General features: G+C 41.8%; 2 long non-coding RNA genes across 2 annotated transcripts in view; both read right to left on the bottom strand.

Moving 5' to 3' along the window:
* The window catches only part of LOC309650398, a 963,470-nt gene that overhangs the window by 182,352 nt on the left and 768,972 nt on the right, over positions 1–12,146 (bottom strand). The gene's annotated exons all lie outside the window — the stretch shown is intronic.
* Positions 3,387–7,024, bottom strand: LOC309650393. The gene is made up of 2 exons (XR_014257555.1): positions 6,177–7,024; positions 3,387–3,943 (listed from the first exon to the last, which is right to left on the bottom strand). It is a non-coding gene; the product is annotated as an uncharacterized lncRNA (long non-coding RNA).

The following is a 12,146-nucleotide window of genomic DNA, read 5'->3' as shown; positions in this document are numbered from 1 at the left end:
CTACTCAGCTCAGTCATTGTAGCCAAAAAGCAGCTACAGTAAAATGTAAATAAAGGAGTATAACTGTGATTCAATAAAACATTATTTATAGACAAGGAAATTTGAATGCTATATAATTTTCGTGTGTTGCAAATAGTCTTTTTATGAATTATTTTCAACCATTTAAAAATATAAAAACCATACTTAGCTTGCAGTTCCTACCAGCACAAGCTGGGTGTGGAATTTGGTAGATGGGAGGTAGGAGGCAATGGCCTGTTCTCTCGAGTTACAGTGCAAACATCCCTCCTTAGAGACCAGCATTCCAAAACGAATTGATTGTACTAGCCCTGCGCCAGAAAATATGAAAACTAAAATCAAAACAAAAAACAAATTACCAAAATCTGCCCAAGATGTGAGGGGATAAATTCCTCCCCCAGGGTGCCCGCCTGTGCTCATGTATGGTCCCCTCGTGCTGGCGTCCCCAGCCACCAGCAGTGAGTGACACTGTCCTGTCCCTGTGCTCCCTGTCCGGCCGCGTGCAGGGGCCCAAAGAGTTCTGAGCAATAGTTACTCGCTGGGCACAGTTCCTCATCCATCAATTCACCACTAACTTCTGTGGCTCCCAGAAGGACAGAAAGCCGCCTTTCCAGCCCCACCCCTGGCTTGGAGTCCAGCCGCTAAGGGTCCAGCTTCTCTGAGGGCTAATGGCCAGCGGAGTCTGGCAGCTGTTGCGGGTTCTGTGCACCCAAAGGGGGTTGGGGCCGTGACCTGTTCTTCAGCCTCACGGCCAACACCAGCGGATGACTCTGACACTTCAAGTCACCTAACATCTTATTTTGGCAGGGGACAGAACACCGTCTACAAAATATTTATAAAGAACATTTCTTTCGCCCAGGATGGGAAATCTGGGCCCTTTCACACCAGAGACAAAGATCAAAGAAGTAGCACGCGGGGTGCAGTGTGTAGTTGACCCCCGCGTTGTTGTTCCAGTGCCGGCCCTGCGCGCAGCGTGCAGACAGCGAAGCGGCCCAGCGCTGCGTCCTCCGGCTCAGAGGCTACAGACCGGGAAGCCGCTGGAGCCAGAAATGGAAGCGGCCCGGTGTCCCCGGACCGGCCGGGAGACCCCCGACGGCGCCTCTGGCTTCCTTGTCTCCCTGCCTCCGCCTGCAGCTCGGCCGGCAGGTCCGGGAAGGAGCGACCGCGGGGTGGGCGGAGCACACGGCAGGGCTCCTGGGTGGGGCGGCGATCGCGGCTGGGCCCATCCCCGCACGAGCGCCTGGCCCACTCGCTGACGTCGCAGGTGCTGGATGCGTGGCGGGAGCCCTGGAGGCGGCGAGGAGAGGAGCGGGGCGGCCTACAGGCCCAGGAGACGGTCCCGCTCCTCCGGGCTCAGGGGAAGCGGCAGTCATGGGAGCACCACGGGCGGTACAGCGGCTCCTCGGCCCGGCAGAGGGCTTCCCGCCGGCCGGGCTCAGCCCAGCGGGGCCGGAACCGCACCCGCTTCCCTCCCTCGGCGCACACCCCGGCCCGGGGTCTCAGCCGCCGCCGCAGGAACTTGGGGTCGGAGGACGGAGAGAAGGGGCGCGATCCCAGAATCTCCTCTGGCCCCTGGAGGCTACCTCTTCCGCCGCAGACAGGGGCCTGTCCCTGAGCTTGGCAGCGGGGCCCAGGGCCTCAGAGGCGCCAGTGCCCTGGCCCCTCCCCATGCAGAGGACCCGGTGCTCCTTTTGAAATGTATAGAAATTCCAAATTACTCTGTTGTGTAACAAGAAATAACATAGTGTTGTAGATCAGTTATATTTCAACAGCCAACCAACAAGCAAACAAACTCATCCAATAACAGTCTGATTTGTGGTCGCCAGAGGCAGGGCATGGGAAGAGGTGGGACTGGATAAAGGTGGCCCAAACTGCAAGCGTCCAGCCATAAGAGAGATGAAGTACTAGGGATGCAACATAGCACATGATAAAGATAATTAACACTGCTGTCTCCTATACATAAAAGTGGTTAAGAGAATAAATTCTAAGGGTTCCCATCACAAGAAAAACACCTTTTTCTATTTCTCTAATTTTGTGTCTATATGAGATGTTGAATGTTCGCTAAATTTAGTGTGATAATCATTTCATAACATATGTAAGTCAAATCATTGTACACTGTAAAGTTACACTGTGCTCTATGTCAGTTATATCTCAGTAAAACTGGAAGAAGATAAATGAATAAATAAAATGTTGCCCCACTGAATCTCGAATAAAATGGATGCTAAATGTATTTTAATAGGCATGTGCAGCAGTTTTTGTATTCTAATAAAAACCATTATTGATTTTCAAAAGTGTATTTTGTAATTGAACAATTAATTTAAAAATACTCATTTCATAATATTTTGAACAATTATCTTGGCTGTTAGAAATGGAAATCTATCTTTATTCTTCCCAAATCTTGCAGAATAGCTTTTCAAAGGTTCAGAATTTTGTAAAATATTTTTTAATAACCCAGTCTTTTTGACAATTTTTGGCCTTCCAAAGTTCTATAATGACACTGTTATAAATCTCAATTTTATTTTATAAAGTGGCAACTTTTCTTTGTAAATTAGTAGCAAACATTTTGTACTTACACGATTTGTAAACCCTTATGTATAGTTGATTTTTAATATCAGAAATTTTATTTTGCAGTATATTTGAATTGACTGCGTTATTCTGTAGAGTTCTATGAAGATAGGAACATTGTAATATTTACAACTTAGTCCTCATAACAAGCCGAGTTCTGAAATCCTGGAAGCTTTCAGTAAATATTTGTTAGTAATTGAAAATTTGATACATTAATGAATAAGGTAACTTAGATGCTCTTTCTCCTGATGACACATTTATGCCATTGATTCCAGACTCATATTTTCTCTTTAGGATCAGGTGGATGCTATATGCTCTCTCCCTTGCGTGCATGTTTGTGTGTGTGCGTGTGCATGTACACAGACAGGAACACAGACACACAAAGGTTGCAGGCAACATCCCATGCTTTATAGACCCCTACAATAACATTCTTTCACCCATTAGACGTCAGTGGACTTTAGGGTTATAATGAATGTTTTTAGGCCAACAAAGTAAAAGCAATTTATCTGAAGAGCCAGACCTTATCATGCAGCCCCTACCCTCTCCAAATCTGAAAATGGAACTCTCCATGTCTGCAATGATTTATTTTATTTTATCTTACCTTATTTTATTTATTGGGGTATAGTTGTTTTACATTTTTGTGTTTATGGAATGATCTTCCAACTTCTCGGTCCTGACATATCTATCTGTTCTTGGTGGGGAAAAAAACATTTTGGCTAAAAAATACTGATGAAGGAATAAACCCCGGGCTGATTGAGTTCTTGGGATTTTCATGGCAGGGTCCACAAATTCTCCAGGACTAGGACTCTTGTGAAAAATTAAATTTATTTATAATTCAATTTTAAGTTATGAGGGGCACATTAAGTGAAAACATAAAAGGAATAAAATAATTGAAGCACCAGATTTTACAGTGTTTCGAGAGAGAGGGCTTCTCACCTTGTGAGTTCATCAGTGTGAATAAAAGTTAAGGCTCTGCTGAAGTGTGTCCCACATTTATCACATTAAGGTTTCTCTCCAATGTGAGTTTCCGGTGTATTTAAATGTGAGGCTCCAGCTAAACTATCTTCCACATTTATAACCTATATAGGGGTTCACTTCAGCGTGAGTTTTCTCACGTCATCTAAGGTTACAGCATTGCCTGAACGCCTTCCCACATTGATGAGACCTGCATGGTTTCACTCCAGTATAAATTAGCTTATGTGAATTCAATGATGAATAAAGGCTGAAGGCTCTTCCGAATTGATTGCAAGCATAGGGTTTCTGTCCTGTGAGAAGCCACTCATGTGGCGTGAAAGTTCAGTTCTATGTGAATCGCCTCATATTTGTTACATTCAGTGGGCTCTTCTCCAGTGTGAAGTCTCTGCTACTGATAAGGAAAGGAAAGACTGTTAAAAGTTTGCTCACATAAAATTCATTTCTTTAGTTCTCTACACATGAATTCTAGGATGCTCCCTCAGTGATGGTCTCCACTAACTACCCCCCATGTTACTTACATTCACATAGAGCCTCACTTTGCTGAATTCACATAGATTTTTCTATTTCGTAGCCTCTCACTGCCATTGTTTTCTGATTAAGTTTTAGGTCTTCTTTGTTTTTCAAACACTATATACATGAGTTACATTTAAGCAACTGCCCTTTTGAAACTCAAGGTACAGTTTGCCTTTGGGACAATATGGTTCCAAATGCAAAGTATTCAAAAACCTCTGTGGGGCCAGCGTTTAAGTCCACTTTCAGTCAGGTGGTTGTGCTGAATTCCTCTTACCCTAAGATCATGTCTCTAATGTGGACAGCGGGGTTCATCCCCATAAACTTACTGTTGACCTTCACCTAAATGGGTTCTTCTTGAAGCTACCGTCTGTGAACATGTTTAAAATATTGATCTTTAACACAGAGAAAAGGTATGAAATGGAGGAATATACCAGTAATTGGAAACATATTATAGGATATTGACAATTAGAATATATCTTTAAGGGTAAAACAAACGAAAAATAAAATGGGTGGGATGTTGGCGAGATCAAGATGAGGAAAAGCGCCGAAAGGGAGGGACTGAAACAGTGGGTGCTGCGTTGAAGTTTAGCACCAGTAACAACAGAGCCATCGTTTCCTCTAAGGCCAAGGAATATGCAGAAGGTTAGATTAATAAGATTGATACGTTCACAGAATTGTGGCACTATTGGAGGGATTGTTCTACATTGACTTCAACAAGATTCCAGAGACATTTCACTCAAAGAAACCTGCAATTGACATTACCCCAATTCTGGATGAAGTTCACAGTCACCTGACTTGAAAGTCACTGATTCCTAAAAACATGCTGGACATTCTGGTTCAAGCTGCCCCATGTCCCCAAATGTCCAGAGGTGATGGTCGAGGGCGACAGTACTGAGAAAAGGCAGCTGTGTGTATCAAAAGCTCAAACCCTGTTTGATGTCAAGTCCAATGTTCCTCTGGGCTGACTTGGCGTATGTTTTTCAGATGCATCACAGAACTGGGCACACTCTGAATACAGAGTGACTTTCATGATAAAGGAGCATCACATGCAGGGTGGTGTGAAATAACCTGCACAGTCCACAACAGAATGTTAATTGTGAGCTGACTGGCAATTCAAAAATGTGTACTTGGGAATTCATAAATATCCCTTCTCCCCAATGCTTTCAGTTAAATCTACAGACTTAGCACAAGGCAGGCAATATACATGTTCCTCCACTTATCAGCAGTGACTACAGGCAAAGTATTCCCCAATAAAAAACTCCCTGTTCTCATGTGGAAAATACTTTAATAACCTCTCAAGAGAGTTGAGTGATTAAATGAGTTGACATGACATGTCTGAACATAACAAAACCCAATAAATAAAAGCTACAGGTGAATTAGTCATTAAAAAGTCAGAGAGCCTTGATGCAATGTCCACCATTTTGTGTGAGTGAACAGAGTGTATATCAAACTTGGGGTCCGCAGTTGCTGCCTCCCTAACCTCGACACATACCATGCATTCATGACCAGATATGAGGACAGACGGGCTCAACTTCACAAGCCAGTGGTCTCGGGGCTGCCAAACGATAAGATGATCCCCGACTGACCTTTCCTGTGGGTTGAGGTCCCTCTTTCCCTCCTCGTTTCCTGGGACCTCACCACTTTGACTATCATTGTGTCTCCTGTAGCTTCCTCCTGTCTTCCCTGCTCACAGACTAATAGGAGACTCTCGATGGTTCAGGCCTCTCCAGAGCTTCAAATATGGCCTTAGTATCCTAAGTTTTCCTCTACCTACTATATCCTCTTCAATGCACCAATTAAGGGAAAAATGCTTTCTGTAAAGTGCTTCCAGTTTCTGAACAAAGTTACCTATACAGGGGGAAAATGGCTGGTTTGGAACAAGAATGAAGGGGAGTATTTTGTTTTGACTTTTTAGAGTTTTCAAAATTGTCAATTGTATTCTGAGAAAACAGATTAAAAATTGGATTGAAAAAAAAAAAAAAAGCAAAATTGGCTCCACTCTGCCCTCTGGGCCAGTCCTGCTGAAGGGTTTCTTCTCTTTCTCCTGCCCCCTCAGCCCTGCACAGCCCTCTAGCCAGCACCTCTGACCCTGGACGTATTGAACTTACCCGTCCACACACCTCCTCCCCTACCAGGCCTTGAACTTCTGCTCTTGCTCATCCCTCCACTTGTGTCCATCACACGACAGAGCTCACTGCATCGCAGACTCGCTTATGGAGTGAGTCACAGCCTCGTCAAGACCATGGCTGAGGGGAGAGAAATATAACCTCTCATGTGCCCTCTTTACCATCACTGCCTTCATGGAGTCTGGAGCACGTCGGTGTAAATGTTGGAAAGGAGAAGGTTGCTGTATTAGCGCTTGCCCTACTCCACGATCCTCACAGAGATGCCAGATGACAGGACTAGTGCTCAGAGCCTTGACTCCCTCCTGGATACACTTAGAGCACTCACTTCAAGTGGTGGAAACAGAGTTACCGTTTCAGGAGAAAAAGCAAGTCCCCACTCACTTGGGGACAAATTGCCAAGAACTCAGCTGCTAGTATTCTCTCTCAGAGACACTGTTTACTCTAAGCAGGCAAATCGAAGGAAAGAGAAGAAAACCATGAGACTTGAATCCTACCTAGAGTTTTCAGACTTTCTGAGGTGATGAAATGTTCTGGTATTAGTGCCGATGGTTGCACAATTTTGTGAATAGACTATAAAACACTAAATTCTACACTTTTCAAAGGGTGAATTTTATGGTACGTGAATTATGTCTCAACTTAAAAAATGGTGATTAATAAATGTGTTTTTTAAATAATATGGGAAACATTATCATGAGTTTTATTTGCTTCCTGTCATACTAAGCTCTGTATATATGAAAAAAGACACCCCCCCAAATGAGAACAGACACTATTTACTCAGAACTTGTCTATAGAGCACGGGAGTCAGCCAACACCCCTCACATCAGGCTGAGACTCAGGCCCACATAAGAGTGGGGACACTTTCTGGTGGCAAAAATAGGAAGGCATGTCCTGCCCAGAGCTTGTGATGGGGGAGGCTGGAGACAAGCTGATAGGAAGAGGGGCGTCCTAAGTGATTACTTAGGGGAATATATTTGGCTTTCCCCGCATTTGGTTCTACATGGAAAAGACTGAAAATGACGAAGCTGTGAGTCACTGGCCACGTCCTGACCCTTGGGGCCTATTGTTGCAGAGGTTGAAGTCTGGTTTTCCAGATTGGTTGTTGCAGGGTGTGGGGCAGGGCCTTGTGGCTGGAGGGAGACGTTGCCAGACTTCCAGGAGGATTTAGAAAATTCTGCATCCCAAAACCGTCCTTCATCATCTTCAATCAATCAGATCCTCTGTGGATAGATAAACTTGAATCAATGTTTTCAAAATTAACTGCAAACAGAATTGGAAATGACTAATGTACAATATAATGACATATTAAAAGGCAAATATCAATAGAAGAATCTAACACACACACACACACATACGATAAAAAGAACTATCAGCTAAAAGAGAATCCTCTCCCCAAAGCCCAAATTTATACATCTGGAAATTAAAAAAAAAAAAAAATACTTTAGATAATTTGGGAGTTGGAATGGAAATAGAAGCTTTAAAATAATTATAATTGAAGGACAATCATACAAGGGTACTACATATCAACCCATGGGATTTAGCCAAAGTAGTAACCAAAGAAAAATTTATAACCATAAATAAACATGCAAGATCATAAAAAGAATGAAAATAAATGAAGTTAGCTTTCAGTTCAAGATGCTAGATTAAAGACCGATATAATAAACCTAAGAAATAAAGGAATGAATAAGATTAAAAGCAGAAAATAATAAAAGAGAAAAAACCTTATTTGCTAAATCTAAATTAAAAAGACCAACACAAAAGACAAAACTTTGGCAAATACGGTTTAAAATAAAAAGAACAAAATTAAAATATGTTAAAAAAATTAAAAGGAATAGATGCCTACACAGGAGTTTTTTTTAACTATAAAAAGATAGGCACAAAAAAAATCTAAAAACCCACATGAAATGGGCAATTTTCTAGGAAAATATAAATTCTCCAAATGGGCAAAAAAAAAAAAAAAAAAAAGGTAGAAACTCTGAACAAACTAATCAATAGTCATGAAAAACCTTAAATTAAGAGTGAAAGATTTCTCCTCCAAAGAGGCTACAGGCAGAAAGAGTTTCCTGAAGGAACTGTTCCAAGCCTTCATAGAACAGATTATTCACATCCTAAACACACTGTTGAAGAAAATAGAAACAAATGGGAGGCACTCATTTTACAAAACTAGCACAATCCTATATCAAAACCAGAAAAGGATAGCACAAGAAAAGACAACTATGGCCTAGTCCCGCATGAACTCAGATGCAGAAATCCCACATTTAAAAAAAAATGCGTAAACTTAAAGCAGCAGGAAATTAAACATTAAATCAATAGGTTTTATTTCATGAATTGCAGAACAGTAAAAGTGAGGAAATCTAACACAGTTCATTATATTAACAAGTGAGAGGAGAAAAAAATATAATTTCAATAGATACAGAAAAAACACTTGTAAAATCCAATGCATTTTTTTAGATATAATTCACATACTATAACATTCACCATTTGAATGAACAATTCAGTGGTTTTAGTAGATTCACAAAGTTATGCAACCATAACCACTATCTAATTCCAGAACATTTTCATCACCTCAAAAAGAAACCCCATTAGCGGTCATTCCCCAATCTCTCCTCTCCAGACCATTGTCTGGCAACCACTAATCTACTTTTTGTCTCTGTGGATTTGCCTGTTCTTGTTATTCAAATATGAACACATTGCATCCAGCTTCGTTTACTTAGCATTAGTGTTTTCAAGGTTCATCCATGTTGTATCATGTATCAGTACTTCATTCCTTTTCATGGCTGAATAATATACCACTGTATGGATATACCACTTTTATTTATCCATTTGTCTGTTGATGGACATGTGGGTTGTTTCCACTTAGCTATTATGGATAATGCTGTTATGAACATTTATGTGCAAGTCTTTGTATAAGCGTATGCTTTCAATTCTCTTGGCCTTATATCTACGAATGGAATAGTTTAATTCACATTTATGATTACAATGATTAGAAAACCAGATATAAAGTATACATCAAATATCATATTTGATGAGACATTAGATGCAATCCAATTAATTTTAGTCTAATCTATAAGGCTTTAATTTTTCGTATAAATAGAACGCAAGAGGTTGCACAACAGCACATGTTTATCGAAACTCACAGAAATGAAGTTCTGCATCCTGTCTATGCCAGTGGTTACAAGAAAGAGTGCACATGCAAAAACTCATAGAACTATAAAACAAAAGAAGTGAATTTTATTGTAAATTAAAAAAATTTTTTTAAATAGCAGCAGAAAAACTTTCATATAACCGTCAGCAAAAAAGAGTCAATTTTGCTGTATATAAATTATACCTCAATATCCCTAGCCATTAAAAAAAGAAAAGATTCTAATTTTAAAAGAATGATCATAATATAATTTGTCTAAAGAATAAGGGTGTAGGGACTTCCCTGGTGGCACAGTGGTTGAGAGTCTACCTGCCAATGCAGGGGACGCGGGTTCGAGCCCTGGTCTGGGAGGATCCCACATGCCGCGGAGCAACTGGGCCCGTGAGCCACAATTACTGAGCTTGCGCGTCTGGAGCCTGTGCTCGGCAACGAGAGGCCGCGATGGTGAGAGGCCCGCGCACCGCGATGAAGAGTGGCCCCCACTCGCCGCAACTAGAGAAAGCCCTTGCACAGAAACGAAGACCCAACACAGCCATACATACATACATACAAAAAAAAAAGAATGTAAGCAGACAAGAATAGCATTAAAAAAAAAAAAATTTTTTAAATAGCAGCAGAAAAACTTTCATATAACCGTCAGCTAAAAAGAGTCAATTTTGCTGTATATAAGTTATACCTCAATATCCCTAGCCATTAAAAAAAGAAAAGATTCTAATTTTAAAAGAATGATCATAATATAATTTGTCTAAAGAATAAGGGTGTAGGGACTTCCCTGGTGGCGCAGTGGTTAAGAGTACGCCTGCTAATGCAGGGCACACAGGTTCGAGCCCTGGTCCGGGAAGATCCCACAAGCCACGGAGCAGCTAAGCCTGTGCACCACAGCTACAGAGCCTGCGCTCTACAGCCCGCAAGCCACAGCTACTGAGCCCACATGCCACAGCTAGTGAGGCCCGCGCACCTAGAGCCCGTGCTCCGCAACGAAGAGTAGCCCCCACTCGCCGCAACTAGAGAAAGCCTGCGCGCAGCAACGAAGACCCAACGCAGCCAAAATTAATTAATTAATTAATTAATTTAAGAAAGAAAGAATAAGGGTGTAAATTTCATTAGTGGTATGAAAATTACCTGTGATATAATTTTTAAAGTAGGCTGTAAGACATATATGTACTTATATGTCTATATCTTATCTCTGCATATTGGGATCATAGAGCTTTTTTCTCTTTGCTTATCTGTATTTTTTCCTACAATGAATACATATAATTTTGTAACAAATAATCATTTTTTTCAGTGTTGGGTGGATGGGCACTGACCCGACGGTAGAGACTCAGGATAGCATCTCCTCTCAACTTGGCCCTGCTGCCCGAGCCCAGACTCCAAGGGGGAGCCTTGGCAGCAGCCCAAGGGTGTGGAGGAGGTGGGGGTTCCTGTGGTACCAAAGAAGGAAAAGTGGTTATAGGGCCCTGAAAGCAATGTGTCGCTGAGTATGCGATCACTGGGTCACCACAGGCATGTGCGAGAGAGTTTGCCAAAATGAATATAGCTCTTAGGAGGCCCCACCAGGCACTGTCAAAGATTACCTTCCCAGCACACTAGAAAGCAATCTCTGCCAGCAAATTGGTCGCTGTCAAATTATTTATAGGAGATTGGTTCACATACTCAAAGTGATATGAATACTTCTAATTATATCCAAATATGACAAACGTCAGTACAAGTTATTCTGAGGGTTCATGCTGCCGAATGTCTTGCTCTAACAAAGAGGAGGTAGCTGCAGCATCAGCACATCAGCCCCTACATAAGCACGAAGGAGCCCTCCTGCTTCGTCTCCACCAAGAACCCAGAGGTAAGTGGTGGGGGCCTTGGGACCTGAAGGACTCCGGGGGCAGAAACAGCTTACCCCGTGGCCCATCTCTGAGCATGAGACTGTTCCTCCCAACTTTGACTTTTATTTTCATACAGTCAAGTTTCAGACCAGGGAAATACTTTAATTCTGTAACTACCTTACTGGAATTTCAGAGCTTCACTAATAAGAAACTTGTTGTTTTACAGTGTTAGACGCTTCTGAACCTGCATCTTCATTTGGAAGCCAGAGGTAAGACTCTGCTTTATTCATTCACTGATGACAGAGGGGATTCATTTAGGCTAACGAAGCTGGGGGCAGCTCTTCACTGTACACCATTTCCATATTTTTGCAGTTATGTAAATAGATTGTGCTTCCAAACGTCTGCTTATAAATGCTGGGAAATCATTTTTTCAGAATGTCTTATTCTCAGAGACCACCCTCACCTGAATTCCAGGATTAAAGGACCATTTAGGAAAGAATGAATTTTGACAGTGAGTTCTCAGCTGCACTTAGAACTGTCCAGGGGCAATGGACTATTCCATGCCAACCTCCCCCTCCTGACAAGCATTGAATACTTATACATTTTACCAATAATTTTTAAATACCCAGAAAAATTCTTAATCTAAAAATGTAAACAAAAACAAACATCTTGTTAAAACCATAGTATTTTAGCTACCTTTTCATGATTCACTGTAGTTTTTAGAAAGGTTTGTTATTGTTCGTTTAAAAAATCACAAGTATTACACTCACAGAGGGCTAAATATCATACCTAATTTAGAAGAGATCCTGGCCCTCCCCCCAAGTAATTCACTGCCTGAGAGCAAAGGAAAGACCCAACCGAAGTAACACACCAACACTGAGAGACATATCTATCGACGGAGGACAATGGCTCACATACATGCGATGAACTCTTAAATTTTTGTCTCTTTTCTTTTTCTGGACGGAAAGAAAAGAAGCCTGTGGAATTTATGTGGGA

This window comes from Balaenoptera physalus (assembly GCF_965194825.1).
Source record: "Balaenoptera physalus genome assembly, contig: SUPER_4_unloc_3, whole genome shotgun sequence".
NCBI classification, from domain to species: Eukaryota; Metazoa; Chordata; class Mammalia; order Artiodactyla; family Balaenopteridae; genus Balaenoptera; species Balaenoptera physalus.
Note: the sequence above shows the minus strand (reverse complement) of the source record. Positions and strands in the feature narration are given on the sequence as shown.